At 55.7% G+C, this 16,812-nt stretch overlaps 1 long non-coding RNA gene across 1 annotated transcript; it reads right to left on the reverse strand.

Annotated features, from left to right (window-relative positions):
• Positions 1–2,589: 2,589 nt before the first annotated feature.
• Positions 2,590–7,196, reverse strand: LOC127488343 (uncharacterized). Its single transcript, XR_011385112.2, has 3 exons — positions 6,867–7,196; positions 3,785–3,876; positions 2,590–3,138 (listed from the first exon to the last, which is right to left on the reverse strand). It is a non-coding gene; the product is annotated as an uncharacterized LOC127488343 (long non-coding RNA).
• Positions 7,197–16,812: the final 9,616 nt, after the last annotated feature.

The raw sequence follows: 16,812 nt of genomic DNA on the forward strand, positions 1-16,812 counted from the left end.
GGAGCTCGCTCCACCCTCCCATCCACTGCCCGCCTCGCTCCATGCATCAGACAAGGGCCTGGTGCTGCAGCACCCCGGGAGTGGCTCCCGTGCACCCCCCATGGCATTCGAATCTCCTGCAAACCCCCCAGGTGCCTCAGGACCAGAGACAGGACACCACAGAAGACCTGCCCCCCACCCCGCTAGGGCCACACAGGAGGAGACCTGCAGTGGCTCTGGCCCCTTTGGTAGAGGTGCAGGGCCCAGGCTGGCAGGTGGCACCTTGCCCTCTGCATACCGGCCACAGGGCCCTGGCACAACCTTGGGGGTGGAGTGGAGTGGCAGGTTGGTGAGGCTATGTGTGAATGCCATGGATGCTTTAAACAGCGCAGGGACAATGGAATTAAAGATAAGCTGGTTTCATGCAAACTTTTTTTTTTTTTTAAGATTTATTTATTCATTTGAAAGGCAAAGTTTCACAGAGAGAGGAGAGGCAGAGAAAGAGAGAGGGGGCTTCCATCCACTGGCTTACTCCCCAAATGGCTGCAATGGCCGGAGCTGTGCCAATCTGAAGCCAGGAACCAGGAGCCTCCTCTGGGTCTCCCACGTAGGTGCAGGGGCCCAAGCACTTGGGCCATCTTCTACTGCTTTCTCAGGCCACAGCAGAGAGCTGGATTGGAAGTGGAGCAGCCGGGACTAGAACGGGCGCCCATATGGGATGCCGGCACTGCAGACCAGGACTTTAACCCACTACACCACAGTGTCAGTCCCCACCTTTTTTTTTTTTTAATGAAAATTTTTTATTTCACTGTGATACAGAGAAACAGGAAGGAAGAGAAAAGGAGAGGTCCCATCCACACCAGGGCTGCTGAGGCCCTGTGTGTGTGGCCTCTGTGGCAGGCAGGACAGTGCCGAGGGACACGGAGTTCCCCAGGGGAAGCTGCAGACTGCTGCAAGAGAGGGCGTGGTGTGGACTGACTCAGGCCTCCTCCTCCTCCTCCTCGTGTGCCTGGCAGCAGCCGGTCCTGCCTGCCACAGCTCGTGGTGACACAGATGGAAGAGTGGCCCGGATGTGGTCAGTGCTGGGAGAGGCTACGGAACCTCAGGCCGAACAGCATGGTCAGTGCCAGGGTGAGGGCCTTGTTCTGCGCCTCGGCTGTGTGGGTGGGTTAGCCAAGTCAACCTGGAAGACTGCCAGACTCCCGCCCGGGGTCTGCCACCATGACTCTTAGGACAGAAGCCATGGGGCCAGCACTGTGCTGTAGTGGGTAAAACACCACCTGCAGTGCCAGCATCCCATATGGGCACCGGTTCAAGTCCCGGCTGCTCCACTTCCAATCCAGCTCTCTGCTATGGCCTGGGAAAGCAGTGGAAGATGGCCCAAGTGCTTGGACCCTTTCACCCATGTGGGAGACCCAGAAGAATCTCCTGGCTCCTGGCTTTAGATCGGCGCAGCTCTGGCCATTGTGGCCAATTGGAGAGTGAACCAGCGGATGGAAGACCTCTCTCTCTCTCTGCCTCTCTGTAACTCTGCCCTTCAAATAAATAAATAAATCTTAAAAAAAAAAAATCAGGCAGAACTCAGGAGCCAGAAACTCAGAGCAGGTCTCCCATGGTGGCGGCATGAACTTGACCGTTTCGAGCCATCACTTGCCACCTCCCAGGATGGGCACTGACAGGAAACCGGAGGAGGAAATTGAACCCAGGTAGTCCGGCATGGAGCACAGGTGCCTTAAGCAGGCTGTAGCAGAGAGCTGGATCGGAAGTGAAGCAGCTGGGACTCAAACCGGTGCCCATATGGGATGCCGGCACTGAAGGTGGTGGCTTTACCTGCTACGCCACAGTGCTGGACCTCTGTGTGATGTTTGAGGTGTGAACCAGTGGATGGGAGCTCGCTCTGTCTGTCTTTGAAATAAATAAATAAAATTTAAAAGGAAGAGGGGAGGGAGGAGACACACACACACACACACACACACAGAGCCGTGGTTCATTCTCCAAATACCTGCAACAGACAGGGCTAGGCCAGGCTGGAGCATGGAACCAGGAACTCCATCTGGGTCTCCCACATGAGCAGCAGGGACCCAATCACTCTGAACCATCACCACTGCCTCCCAAGGTCTGCGTTAGCAGGGAACTGGAGTCCAGAGCTGGAGGTGGGTCTTGCACCTGCGTGCTATGTCCAGTGTGGGATGTGCCCTGGGGTAGCTGCCGTCTCTGCACAGACAGGGATCCACCCCCGTCCCCTACACATGCACAGGGTGTTTTCTCCCAGCATCCCCCAGGAAGGCCACTGGGGACTCTGCAGGGGGCTGTGGTGGTGGGGGTCAGTGCAGCAGGGACACAGCGTGGGGCTCCGTCTCTCCTGAGTCATGTTGGAGGCACAGCAACCCTGGTCAGGACAAGAAGAGGCTGATGGAGCCAGAGGGGGGTGTGGCAGCCTCCCAGCTGCTCTCCAGAAAGCTAGAGAAGCCAGCCAGACCATCCCCACTGGGAAGAAGGTGGTGGCCCACTTTGAGCACGGAAGGGAGAACTACTGCGAGCTGTCTTGCAGATGTAGCAGGCTTCCGGAGGCAAACAGGAAGTTACAGAGCAGCCAACTCACAAGAGGCATTTTTTTTAAAAGATTTATTTATGTATTTGAAAGTCAAGAGTTACACAGAGAGAAGAGAGGCAGAGAGAGAGGTCTTCTATCCACTGATTCATTCCCCAGTTGGCCGCAGTGGCTGGAGCTGCACCGATCCAAAGCCAGGACCAGGAGCTTCCTCTGGGTCTCCCACGCGGGTGCAGGGGCCCAAGGACTTGGGCCATCTTCTGCTGCTTTCCCAGGCCACAGCAGAGAGCTGGATCAGACGTGGAGCATCTGGGACTCGAACCGGCGCCCCTATGGGATGCTGGCACTGCAGGCGGCGGCTTTAACCGCTACGCCACAGCGCCGGCCCTCTGAGTCCACCTCTTGAGTGGACAGGTGAAGATGTTTCCCACGCGCTCCACTACGAAGCTGAAGGTGAGCTCCAGACCCAGATGTGCCCGGCCCGGCGGCAGCTGGAGGCCCTACCCAGGCCTGCAGGACTTGGCCACCAGCTGCCGCCTGGCCTCAGTCCCTCGTTCGAATGCTCTCTCCAAACAAACGGACCACTCTCTGCTGTCGTTTGAAAGGGTCTGCAGTGAGCCAAGGGGAAAGAGAGAAGGAAAAATGAAAGGCAGCAGGTGAGGAGCCTGGGGAGGAAGCAGCTTCAGTTCGACGTCGGAGATCCCGGACTCAGTTCATGGCTCCAGGTCACCCCTGACTCTTGTGGGTGTTTGGGGAGTGAACAGGGAGCTCTCTGCCGCTGTCTCTCTGTCCGCCTCTCCGGAAAACAAATCTCGCAGGTGTAAATGCTAATGAGAAAAATGGAGGGGCCAGTGCTGTGGCCCAGTGGGTTAAACCTCCACCTGTCCTGCGGCACCGCATCCCATGTGGGCTCAGGTTCAAGTCGCTGCTGCTCCTCCTCCAACCCAGCTCCCTGCTGATGCACCTGGGAAAGCAGCAGAAGATGGCCCAAGTGCTCGGACCCCTGCCACCCACATGGGAGACCTGGAAGAAGCTCCTGGCTCCTGGCTTTGGCCTGGCCCTGCCCTGACTGTTGTAGCCACTCTGGGAATGAACCACCGGATGGAAGACCTCTCTGTCTCTCCCTCTCTGTGTCTGTAACTCTGCCTTTCAAATAAAAAGAAATACATTAAAAAAAAAAAAAGTGGAGCAGCTGGGCCAGGGACTGCCCCCCCCCCCACAGCAGCAGCTTCCCTGCTGCACCTCAGCACCTACCCCTCGGATCCCTCCCGAATTCGTTTTGCTGATGGCGTTAGCTAGAGGTCAAGGTTCGTTACGCTCCTCTTCCATTTTTCCAGCCACGTCACCTAGAATGGAAATCAACCGGCTGTCTATACCATGGGTTTCTTTCTCGACTCGCTCTGTGCTTACAAAGTGCTCACCCCTTGCTGCCTCTTAGCTGGAGACATGCAAATTCAAGCAGATGGTGGTCAGAGCTGGGGGCAGCTCACTGGGCATCTTTCTTTCCACGGAGGCTCGGGGCTTCTTTAGATCATTTCTTGTGGTCGGCTAGCCTGGAAACCCTGTCTGCAGGCGGGCTAGCCTGGCGTCCTGAAAGCACGGTGGCTTCAGGTCTCTGAGGCCGATGGCTCCCGCACACAGGACAGACGCACTGGGGCCTGTGTCCCTGCCGCTGTGTTCAGGGCGGGAGGGACACCACTGATGTCTACCGCCTTGGGGGTGGGGTTGTCAGTCTTGGATCTCCATTCTGCAGAAGGGGGTGACCCGTATTGCTCAGTCTCGGAAAAGCCGTTGCAATGTGGGGGACAGCAGTGGGCAGCGGGGGGGGGACTCACACCCCAGATCCAGGTGAGGGTCATGTGTGGGGCGACCGTGCACAGGAGGGGGCTGGCCAGGTGTGTGTGAGGGGCAGGGAGGGAGGGAGGGAGAGGGAGGAGGAGGTGACAGGGTGGCCAGCTGGCTGGGGAGGGGCCATCTGGTCTCCCGTGGCCTGTGACCCCAGGGTGCCTCTGAGACTTGGTTCTGTGTAGGGAAGTCTGGAGCCCTGCAGGGTGGGTGGGGGGCCAAGACCCCCAGGGACAGAGGAGAAAGGTCCCTGTGCGTGCTGAGGCTGCTGAGGCCCCACCCGCCCGCTGCCCTGCTTCGGCTGGGAAAGAAAAACCCCACACAAATCAGGGTGTTTGGCTTGGCTGGGGGCCCCGGGACTGCTGAATGGAGCTGTCTCAGGCGCCAGGGCAAGGCGCTCTGCCCGCTGAGTGAGGGCTCATTCCACGGTGGCGGTGGGGCCTGACGCTGTCCCCACCCGGCCTGGCCAGGGAAGGGGGCACTGGCCAAGCCGTGGACACCCCGGGGGGTGGGGGTGGAGGGCAGGGCTCGACAGAGGCTTTCCTGTGCACACGACTCCTTCCTGCGTGTGACTCACTCCCCCCGACGCCCCTCCCCATTGCCCACGGGAGCCACTTGCCCTTCCCCCACGCCCTGCCCCATTTCAGCTGGGTCCTTCTGTGCATCTGAGCCCTCGATTGTTACGCTTGTTACGCAGGAGTCTCTCTCCCTCCCAGTGAATTAACCCCAGAGCGCAGAACGCTCACGTGGCAGGTGCACAGGCTGGTGAGGGACCTCTCCTCCAGGGACACTGGCCCCAGAACCCCTCGCCTTTGCTTTGGTGTAGTCCTTGTGAAGACACCACCGTGGACACAGAGGGGGCTGAGGGGGCACGCTGCAGGCCCCCAGCTCCTCCTATGCCCTTGACCAAGGTGGGCACTGTCTCCTCCATGTTTCCTCACTGGCCTCCCTCTGTATGTGTCTGTGTCCAGATTTCTTCCTTTTTTTTTTTTTTAAAAAAAAAGATCTATTTTTTTAATCTGTTTGAAAGGCAGAGTTGTGGAGAGAGAGACACACACAGAGAGACAGAGATCTTCCACCCCCTGGCTCACTCTCCATATGCCCACAACAGCTGGGGTTGGGCCAGGCTGAAGCCAGGAGCCAGGAGCTTCTTCCAGGTCTCCCACATGGGTGCAGGGCCCAAGCACTTGGACCATCCTCCACTGCTGTCCCAGGCCATAGCAGAGAGCTATGAAGTGGAGCAGCCAGGACTCAAGCCGGTGCCCATATGGGACGTCAGTATCGCAGGTGGCAGCTTAACCCATTACATCACAACACCGGCCCCTATTAGTATTTTTTTTTCCACAGGCAGAGTTAGACAGTGAGAGAGAGAGAGAGAGAGAGAGAGAGAGAGAGAGAGAGAGGTCTTCCTTCCGTTGGTTCACCGCCCAAATGGCCGCCATGGCCAGCGCGCTGCTTCCTCCTGGTCTCCCATGGGGGGCAGGGCCCAAGCACTTGGGCCATCCTCCACTGCACTCCCGGGCCACAGCAGAGAGCTGGCCTGGAAGAGGGGCAACCAGGACAGAATCCGGTGCCCCAACCGGGACTAGAACCCGGGGTGCTGGCGCCGCAGGCGGAGGATTAGCCTAGTGAGCTGTGGCGCCGGCCAGTATTTTTTCAAATGAGCCCTTTTTTGAGGCAACTCACAGAGCATACAATTCACCCACTTCAGGTGAACCATTGAGAAGTTTTTAGGGTTGTTGCGTGCAGCACCATTGTCTCAGGCTAGGGCGTTTTAAATGAGATATAACCCACACCCGTGAACATCCTGACCCAGCCTACGACACAGATGAATCCTCAGGACGTGACGCTCACAATGAAGCTGGCCAGACACGAGAATGACAAACGCTGTGTGAGTCCACTCACACGAGTCCCCAGGGTGGCCAGGCTCCCGGAGACAGAACATAGAAAGATAGGTGCTGGGGCTGGGGCGGGGGGAGCTGGGGAAGGGGGAGTGGGTGTTTGGGTGGGGACAGAGCATCAGTTTGGGGATGATGGATCTTCATCCGGGTCTCCCATGTGGGTGTCAGGGGCCCAAGCACATGGGCCATCCTCCGCTGCTTTCCCAAGCGCATTAGCAGGGAGCTGGATGGAAAGTGGAGCAGCCGGACTCAAATCAGCGCCCTAGGGGGCTGCAGGCGTCACAGGCAAGGGCTTGACCGCTGCGCCACTATGCACGCTAGCTCCTCTGTGCTTCTTGAATAAATCCAAAAACACAGGAAGTGGCGGAGCAGCAATGCCCATGTGCGCATGGCTGCTGCACCGTGTGTTAATGCTTTCGCAACTTCCGGTCTTGGGACACCACGACATACTGGAAAAATGTTTAAAACACAAAAATTGCTCAGGGAGAGCAGGCTGAGAAACAAGCGCCCAGGACCATACCCTCCCTTCCCCCTCTCCTTCCCCACCCCCACCGCAGGCAGGGGCTCTGCAGGGACGACCCCATCCTTACGCAGCTGGGTGTGTGGATATTTCGGGCAGGGTCTGGAGGTGGTGGTGGTTTGGGGAGGCGGCTTGGTGCTCCCTGCCTCTAGCCTCATACATCTTCCGTGTACTGGTCCAGCAGTGTGCGGTCAGCCGGCCCAGCGGTCACCGGGACTGGCTTAGCCCGCAGAATTCCGACGGTGATGGTCAAGATTCCCGGCTAAGAGCCACCTCTGCCTGTGGCTGCCCAGGACTCTTGCAATGCAGGATCATCCAGCGTGCAAAACCAGAGAAAACTAAGAGAGAGAGAGAGAGAGAGAGAGAGTCCTTTTGAGTAGGCTAACGTGTACGTGATGAAAAAAGCAGGCGGAAAGATGAGTTGTTTGCTTCCGTTCCGTCTGGAGACTTTTTTTCCCCCAAACACGGCTGAGGTTTGGGAGGCAGAAGGCGATTGGCTGTCCAGAAGCAGCAGCTCTTTCTCAGCCTCTGACTTCAGCCAAGGGAAAGGGAGCCCAAGTTTCCTGGATCGGGTTTCCAAAGGAAAGGGACATTTCTGGCGTTTTCTGCTGGGCGATGCCAGCAGCCACCACTGCTGTGGCGGCTGCTGCTGCACTCTGCCCCATACGCCTGGGGATGCGGGGGCCCTGGTGTGCAGCAGTTGGGCACCCCCTGAAAGGTCCAGGTCTCCCTGGACGCAGCCTTGGCGGTCATCACAGGGCAGTGCCAGCCCCTAAGCACCTGGATGTAGCTACAAGTGTGCAACACACATCTGCTGTTGTGAACAAGAGGGCACACACATCCCACATGGGCCCTGGTTCGAGTCCCGGCTGCTCCACTTCCAATCCAGCTCCCTGCCAATGCGCCTGGGAAAGCAGCAGAAGATGGGCACAAGTCCTTGGGCCCCTGCCACCCACATGGGAGACCTGGAAGAAGCTCCAGGCTCTTGGCTTCAAATTGGTCCAGCTCCAGCCGTATGCTGAAGTGGTGAAATTTTGGAAGGATTCAATTCAAAATATTAAAATTAATTTCACCAGTTTCTTTTTTAAAAAATATTTATTATTTATATGAGAGGCAGAGTGATGGGGGGAGGGAGGGAGGAAGGGGGAGAGAGAGAGTGAGAGAGAGAGAAGAGAGAGAGCTTTCCCATCTGATGGCTTACTCCCCGGATGCCTACAATAGCCAGGGCTGGGCCAGGTGGAAGCTGGGAGCCAGGAACTCCATCCAGGTGTCCCATGTGGGTGGCAGGGGTCCAAGTGCTTGAGCCATCACCTGCTGCTTCCCAGGGACATTAGCAGGGAGCTGGATTGGAAGAACAGTGGCTGGGACTGGAACCAGCACTCCTGTATGAGTTGTGGGTGATCCAAGCTGGGGCTTTAATGCAGTGTATCACGATGCCAGCTTGCTTGCTTGCTTGCTTTTGTTCCTAGGGAAATTTTAATGACCCATGTGGCTTTCACTCCCTGGGATGGGAGCCTTGCCTAGGTGACATTGGGTTCCTGTCAGGTGAGAATGTAGAAGAAGCCCCGCCCCCGCCATGTCAATCACCCAATTCTTCCAGGACGTACTCCCAGCTTGTACTGGGAGTTGTTCCAGCTGCAGTGTGTGGACAGGAGTTGAAGCGCAGGCAGGCATGTTGTTGAATTATCCCGAAAATGATACACGAGGCATCTGCGAGAAAGTTCGCATCACGGCAAAGCTATAAGCACATTTCCTCAAAACAAGCTCATCTGTAAAGTCCATTTCTGTGGACTTTCCTTTATTAAAGATTTATTTGTGTATCTGAAAAGCAGAATTGCAGAGAGAGAGAGAGAGAGAGAGAGAGAGAGAGAGAGAGAGAGAGAAGTCTTCCATCCTCTGGTTCACTCCCCCAGATGATCACAATAGCCAAGGCTGGGCCAGGCTGAAGCCAGGAGCCAGGAGCTCCATCCAGGTCTCCCACATGGGTGGCAGAGGCCCGAGGACTTGGGCCATCTTCTGCTGCAGGGAAGTTGGATCGGAAGTGGAGCAGCCAGGACTCAAACCGGCACTCCCTTGGGGCGTGGGCATTGCAGGTGGCGGCTTAACCTGCTGCACCACGACGCTGCTCCCTAAGCCTCAAAGTCTCATGGTGACAGTTGATGGATTATGGGCAGGGAGGTGAACTAATGAGGGCGGCTTGGAGGTGGGGCTGGTGAGCAGTCCTAAGATTGCCCAGGGAGGGTGGTTCTCTCCGGAGGGTTGGTCACTGAAGCCGAGTTTGGCCTGGCCTCGCTCTGACTCCTGGCTTACTGTGTGATCCGCCCTCTGCACCTGCTCTGCCATGTCCAGGCTCCACCAACGTGCCAAACCAGTGGGGCTGCCTGGCCTTGAACCGTGAACTTGCAAACTTCAAGCTCAAGGAAGTCTCTTCTTTCTCATGAAGTGCCTCTCAACTGTTTCTTTAAATGCTTATTTATTGGGGGTCACCTCTATGGCAAAGTGGGTAAAGTCACAACCTGTGGCACCAGCATTGCATATGGGTGCTGGTTCAAGTCCCAGCTGCTCCTCTTCCAGTCCAGCTCTCTGCTGTGGCCTGGGAAAGCAGTAGAAGATGGCCCAGGTCCTTGGGCCCCTGTACCCCCATGGGAGATCCGGAAGAAGCTCCTGGCTCCTGGCTCCTGGCTTTGGATCGGCACAGTTCTGGCTGTTGCGGCCATCTGGGGAGTGAATCAGAGGATGGAAGACCTCTCTCTCAGGAACTCCATCTGGGTCTCCCACGAGAGTGACAGGGAGCCAGGCACTTGTGTCGTCACCAGTTACCTTCCCAGTGGCATGAGCAGGGAGCTGAGTCTGACGTGGAGCAGCTGGGTCTCGAACCAGTGCCCGTATGGGATGCCAGCACCGCACGCTGCGGCTTCACCTGCTACACCACAATGCCGGGTCCTACATGCTATCTTTAAATTCCATTTTCTATGGGTTTTTGGAAGTGCTTCGTGTAGGTACATATTATTCATTGCAGATATACTGATACGTAATATAATAACGGTTGTAACAATTGTGTACTGTGTATGTATATATGTTATTCTTTTTCTAAGATCTGGGCCTAGGTCAAAGCAAGCAGCTAGGTGTGGTGTAATGAAACATTCTGCGCCACAGGCAGCTGGGCTCCTGGGAGACGGGGCTGCCCCCAGGCTGCAGCGCCATCAGAACCACAAGCGGAGGGCGGGGTGCTTGGTGCAATGGTTAACCTGCTGCTTGAGACATCCACGAACCGTAGCGGCGTGGCTGGGTCTGAGGCCTTGTTCTTCATTCCCGTTTCCTGCAGACTGTGCACGCTGGGAGGCAGCTCCAGGATGTGGGTCCCTGCTGCTTGCATGGGGGACCCAGAATGAGTTCCAAATTCCTAGCTTCTCTCTGGCCCAACCCTGGCTGCTGTGGGTATTTAGGGAGTGAACCAGTGAATGGGTGATCTCGCTCTCTCTCTCTGCCCTCATCTGTCTGTCTTGCAAGTGAATACAAATTGATTAAAAAAGAGGGGCTGGCACTGTGGTGTAGCAGGTTAAGCCACCACCAGCTACTGGTGCTGGTTTGTGTCCGGGCTGCTCCACTTCCAATCCAGCTCCCTGCTAATGTGCCTGGGAAAGCAGCAGAGGATGGCTCAAGGGCTTCGTCCCCTGCCAACCACATAGGAGACCTGGATGGAGTTCTAGGCTCCTGGCTTCAGCCTGGCCCAGCCCTGGCTGTTGCAGCCATCTGGAAAGTGAACCAATGGATAGATGATCTCTCTCTGTGTGTAATTCTGCCTTTCAAATAAATAAAGGAATCTTTGTGAAAAAAAAAAGTTGCAAGCTGGACCTGCAGCATCTTGTAGCACCAGCATGCAAGGCAGAGCCCCCAGAATGGTGGGGACCCCCCTGGAGCCAGTTTGCTGGCATCAGAATGAGCAATGGCAGAAGCAAATGAGAAATCGCTGAGTAAAGGAAACCCCCACAGCCTGGTACAGGCAATGTGCATAAGTTAACAGGACAAGGAGCCTGCTGGCCATGGTGTTACGGCCAAATACCAGCTGTCGAAGGGAGAAGAAAGGGAGGGTTGGGAAATCGGCACCTGGCTGCCACCACAACCAGGAGTGACTCAGGTGGAGCCCACGACAGGTGCCATTGGGTGAAAATTGTCGGGGGGGATTTCTGCTTAGTCCTGGCATTCCTCCCGCGTGGAGTCACCTAGCAGAGCCACCTGGGCCCTGGAGTGTCACAGGTGGTGGCCAGGGCTTGGTGTCACTCACAATGAGCCCTTGTACTGTCTCTCACCTGGCAGGACCGGTCAGGCACACCCTGATCAGGGATGCGTTGCAGAGTAGGTGGCCCATGTGGCCCCCATGTCAGCCAGGCAGGAAGGGCCGAGGGGCCACTGCCAATCCATCCCTTGCCGATGCATGTGTGTCGCACACCTGGATGGAGCTGCTGGCTCCTTGGCTTTGGACTGGCTCAGTTGCTGGCCATGGTGGGCATTTGGGGGAGTGAGCCAGTGGATGGGAGCTCTGTCTGTCTCTCTGCTTCTCAAATAAAAAAAGAAAAAAAAAAAAGAACAGGGCAGGTGTTGTGGCACAGCAGGTTAAGCTGCTATTTGTGATGTTGGTATTCTGTATCAGAGTGCTGGTGCAATTTGGTTGCTCCACTTCGAGCCCAGCTCCCTGCAAATGCACCTGGGAAAGCAGCAGAGGATGGTCCAAGTGCTTGGACCCCTGCACCCAGGTGGGAGACCCGGATGGAGCTCCTGGCTCCTGATTTTGGCTTGGCGCAGCCCTGGCTGTTGTAATCATTTGGGGAGTGAACCAGCATTTGGAAGGTCTCTCTCTCTCTCTCTCTCTCTCTCTCTCTGTCACCCTGCCTTTCAAAATAAATAAATTAATTAAAAATCAGCTTGCAAATCGAGATTAAGGGTCTGAGGAGCTCCTTGGACTATCCTTTTCTGTATGTTCTGGAAGACCACAGGGAAAGCTGCCATGTGGGTCTGTGGCCATCAGGACTCTCTGGTCACCAAGGAGAGCAGGAGGTGGTTGTGGCCCTGTGGGGAGATGATGGGACAGCGTGTGTGTTGTCCTCCGCCAGACACTAGGCTCTCTGCACACAGCTGTGGCCACAGGACCCCAGCTCAGGAAGGGACAAGACCCTCCCACCTTCCACCCTGGGGTTTGGCTCCTTACCAGGAAGTTTCCCTACCAGCATGGGACCATCTTCCATTGCTTTTCCCAGGTGCATTAGCAGGGAGCTGGATTAGAAGTAGAGCAGCCAGGACTCGAACCCAGTATTCGTATGGGATGCCAGTGTTGCAGGTGGCAGTTTTACCTATTATGACACAGCGCTGGCCCCGGGGTTTAACTTCTGTGTTAAATTTGGGGGCCAGTTATTCCAACTGTAACAAAAAGTTGCTTCCTCTGCCAGGGGAGGTGCTTGGTCTGTCCTTACGTTTGGGAATTAATGACATAAACTCTGCCCGCACCCCCACCCCAGATCCTGAGCGCCTGCTCCTCACCCTGCAGGCTGAGCTGGCTGCTGGCTGCCCCCATACCCACAGCCTCCTGGCAGAAGTTACTCCAGGGAGGTTGCAGGTTGTAGTCTGGGAGACGGGGGGGGGGGGGGGGCGGGGGCATGGCCAAGGACTTCAACGTGGGAACCAGTGCTGGGATTGGCTGGCCTTCGGGTGCTCAGCCTTGGTGAGAAGAGAAAGGAGGAGAAATGAGGGTGAGAGCTCCTGACCTCCAACAGAACAACAGCGTCCCAGTCCAACATCCCATGTGGGCACTGGTTCAAGTCCCGGCTGCTCCACTTCCCTGCCAGCTCTCTGCTGATGCGCCTGGGAAAGCAGCGGAAGATGTCCTAAGTACTCGGGCCCCTGACACACCCGTGCGAGACTCAGATGGAGTTCCAGCTGGCTCAGCCCTGGCCTGGCTGTTGCGGCCATTTGGGGAGTGAATCAGCAGATGGAAGACTCTCTCTGTCTCTATCTCTCCCTCTCTGTAACTCTGCCTTTCAAATACAGACCCATCCGAGACCACGCGGTAACCCACGAACAACAAATGCACTAATTCATGGGGACCTAACCACCTCTAAAAGTCCCATTCTGGTGGGCTCCTTGGGACACTTGCCTGGATTTGAGTCCTGGCTCCGCTTCTGATCCAGCCTCCTGCCAATGTGACGGCTCCCGTCCTCGGGTCCCTGCCACACTTACATGGGAGACCCGGATGGAGTTTCCGGTTCCTGGCTTTGACTTGATGTAGCCCTGGCTGTTGCAGACATTTGTGGGGTGAACCAGTGGCTAGGCAATCTGTCTGTCCATTTGTCTTTCTGCCTCTGACACATTGGGGGCTGGGGCTTGAACAGTGGCTGAAGGCAGGGGCTTTGGGCTCGGGACAGCAGGGCCATGTGCGGGGGCAGGGAGCCGGGCACTGGGCCTGGCTGAGGAGCTTAAGGGCCCTACTTGCGACCAGAGAGATTTGAGGCGAGTGGCGTTGGCCACATCAGGGCTGATGGGCAGCAAGCACACCCTTGTGGATGTCACCAGGGAAGCTTGAGAGTTCTGACCCAGTCCCTGAGGAGCCACTTCGGCGGCCATCGGAGGAAGGACGGGAGGCAGGCAGGGCAGGGACAGAGGGCCCAGGGCCCAGTGAAGACACAGCCGGGGGCAGATGTGGTTTCCATGTCTGCTGGCTGAGACCGCAAATTGAGAAGCAAAAAGCAGCTTGCAAGGCTGCACCGCGGCAGTAACCCGTCCCCTCCCCTCCGCCAAGGACTCCTGGCCCCCAGCGGTCAGAGGCCCTCCCCCAACCCCGCCCATGCACACCCCGTCCACCCAGTTCCACGGGCTGCACAGGCCGAGGCAGCCCTGGGGTGTGGACCAGCACCTCCCAGCTTCCCCAACAGGTTCCTGCTGGCCCGGGGCCAGAACCCACCCCCGGCTGTATGGGAGCTCACGGGCCCTGTCGCAACATCTGTCTGTGGCAACCGGGACCTGGGAAGGCACAGAGGATGAGCTGCGCCTCCTCTAGGTCTTTCTTGCCACAGCGCAAGCAGCGGGACGGGGGTGGGGTCAGCAAGTGGCCACACCCCCATCAGCTCCTGGGGGCAAGCCCAGGAGACCCCGTGGAGAAGCCCTGGACCACTTGTCGCCATATATGGTGCTGTGGGCTCTCGCGGAAGGGCTGGCCAGAGAGGAGCCACAGGAAGGGGAGGTGAGTTTTGCAGTTTGCAGGTTGCTGGGGCTAAGGGTGGAGCCTGGATGGGGAGTGGGGGCGGGGTGGCATCCAGGGAGGGGGAAGGGCAAGAAGGAAGAGCCAGGACTGAGCACCCAAGCACATAATCTTTTTAAAAAATTATTAAATTATTTATTTTCCCATATATTTGAGAGAGAGAGAGATCTTCCACCAGCTGATTCACTCCCCCAAATACCTGTAACAGCCAGGGCTGGGCCCGGCTGAAGCCAGGAGCCAGGAGCACCATCCAGGTCTTCCAGGTGGGTCAGGAACCCAATTGCTTGGGCCATAACTGGCCACCTCCTAGGTGTGTTAGCAGGAAACTGGATTGGAAGCACAGAGTAGCCGGGACTCCAGCCACGCACTCTGATACGGGGTCTTAGCCCATTGCACCACAACTCCTGCCCCAGGCACTGGTTGTTTTTTTTTTTTTTTTTTGACAGGCAGAGTGGACAGTGAGAGAGAGACAGAGAGAAAGGTCTTCCTTTGCCGTTGGTTCACCCTCCAATGGCCGCTGCGGCTGGCGCGCTGCGGCCGGTGCACCGCGCTGATCCGATGGCAGGAGCCAGGTGCTTCTCCTGGTCTCCCATGGGGTGCAGGGCCCAAGGACTTGGGCCATCCTCCACTGCACTCCCGGGCCACAGCAGAGAGCTGGCCTGGAAGAGGGCAACCAGGACAGAATCCGGTGCCCCAACCAGGACTAGAAACCGGTGTGCCGGCGCCACAAGGCGGAGGATTAGCCTAGTGAGCCACGGTGCCGGCCGATATGGGGTCTTAACCCATTGCACCACAACTCCTGCCCCAGGCACTGTGTTGTTAATTTCAATGTCCCTGTGTTTCATGATAAGCCTACAGAAACACCATTGATTTTTGGATGTTTGCCTTGCATCTTGCAACCTTGCTAAACCGAGGAGTTCCAGGAGGGTTTTCTAGAAGATCCCACGTGGTGGCTTTTCTCCATAGATAACCAGGTCATCTGCAAACAGGTGTGATCCAACGGTGTGTCATTTTGTTTTCGCCCACGGTGCCTGTCTCATTACTCCCTTAGCCCTCGTGACTTCCTAAATGACAGGAGCACACACACACTCTCTCTCTCTCTCTCTCCCTCTCTCTCTCTCTCCTTCTCCTGCCCTTCTTTCTCCAGCACCCTTTCCTCCCCAAGGCAGGCTAAAGAAATTAGACTTTCCAAATTAGAATTTCTAGCTCCTAAGACACGCATAGTGGGCAGCTGGTTAAGCTGCCTCCTGCAACGCCATCATCCCACATCAGAGCGCCTGTTTGAGTCCCAAGCGTCTCTGCTTCCGATCCAGCTCCCTGTGAATGCACCTGGGAAGGCAGCAGAAGATGGCCCAGGTGCTTGGACCCCTGCCGTACATGGGGGAGACCCGGATGGAGTTCCAGGCTCCTGGCTTTGACCTGACCATCCTGTCCATCACGACCATTTGGGGAGCGAAACAGCATATGGAAGATTCTCTCTCTCTCTCTGCATTGCTTTGCCTTTCAAATATTTTTTTGAAGAACTGAACCTGGTTGGAGGTCACACACCTGCACACACCTGCAGAGCTGATGGCTTACTCACTGGTGTGTGGTGGGGGTGGGGTTGGGGGTGGGGGCAATCCCTGCACCTGTTGCACCTGTGGCGTCCCAGAAGTCACCTGTGTCATAAGAAGATGGTAGGAAAAGCTGAGCCGAGTCTGGTTTTCTACTCACAGGGGCAGTTTTATTTCTTCCTTTCTTATCTCTACAACCTTTTATTTCCTTTTCTTGCCTTATCACACTGGCTCGGATTTCCGGCCTGTGTGGCTGTGAGAGTGGGGAGAACAGGTGTCTTTCTTTGATGAGAAAGTCAGTTTCAGGACAGCCAGGGTATTTCACAGCTGTTATTTCTCAGTCTAGGGAGTTCCCAGTTGATTTCTGTTTGCAGAGTTTTCTCTTTAATCATGCTGGGTGTTGAATGTTGCCAAATGCTTTGTCTGCATGGATTAAGGGAACCCTGGGGTGCTTGCTTCATTTGATACAAATTGCTTTTGAGCATGTTACAATGCTTATACTCCAGAAATCAACCCCTCTTGGCCCTGGTGTCTCATTAATTTTCTGTCTCCCTGAATTCTCTCTGCTCCCGTGTTGCATCTGTCTTTGTGTCCGGTATTCGTGGGAGCTGTTGGTCTGAGACACTCTGTTCTTGTCCTGGCTTGGTTTGGTTTTGGTGTTAGGGTCGTTTTAGGTGCTGAACACCTGGGAAATGCCCCTCTTATTTTCTGGGAAGAGAAATTGTGGATTCTTCTTTGGAGACTTGGTGGACTTCTCTGCTGAAACCGAAGGAGTTTTAAAATGACGAATCTCATTTCCTTAACTCATCCAATTCTCTCTCCCACACTGGGTTCCTTGTGGTCATCTGCTTGGGTGAGGAGTTGGTTCATTTCTCGTCAGCTGCCAAGTTTACAGGGTTGTCCTGTTTCATTTCTGACATCATTAAGTGTGTTTTTGTTTTGTTTTGTTTTGTTTTTTCCTTTGTCAGTGTTGCTGCTACAACTCGGTCAATTGCATTGACTTTTCCAAAGAGCTAGCTCATTTTTCCTCATTGATTTTTCTCTGTGATTTTTGTGGACAATTCTATTGATTTTTTTTTTTTTTTGCTCTGAGCTTTAGTGTTTGTTTGTTTTTCCCCCCTTTGGCTTACTGTGGATTTATTTTGCTCTTCTTTCTCTCGCATCTCAAGCTTTCTTTCTTTCTTTTTTATTTATTTATTTTATTTCTTTAAAAG

Source organism: Oryctolagus cuniculus, chromosome 21 (assembly GCF_051225735.1).
Source record: "Oryctolagus cuniculus isolate XC-2025 breed Fujian yellow rabbit chromosome 21, ASM5122573v1, whole genome shotgun sequence".
Lineage (NCBI taxonomy): Eukaryota > Metazoa > Chordata > Mammalia > Lagomorpha > Leporidae > Oryctolagus > Oryctolagus cuniculus.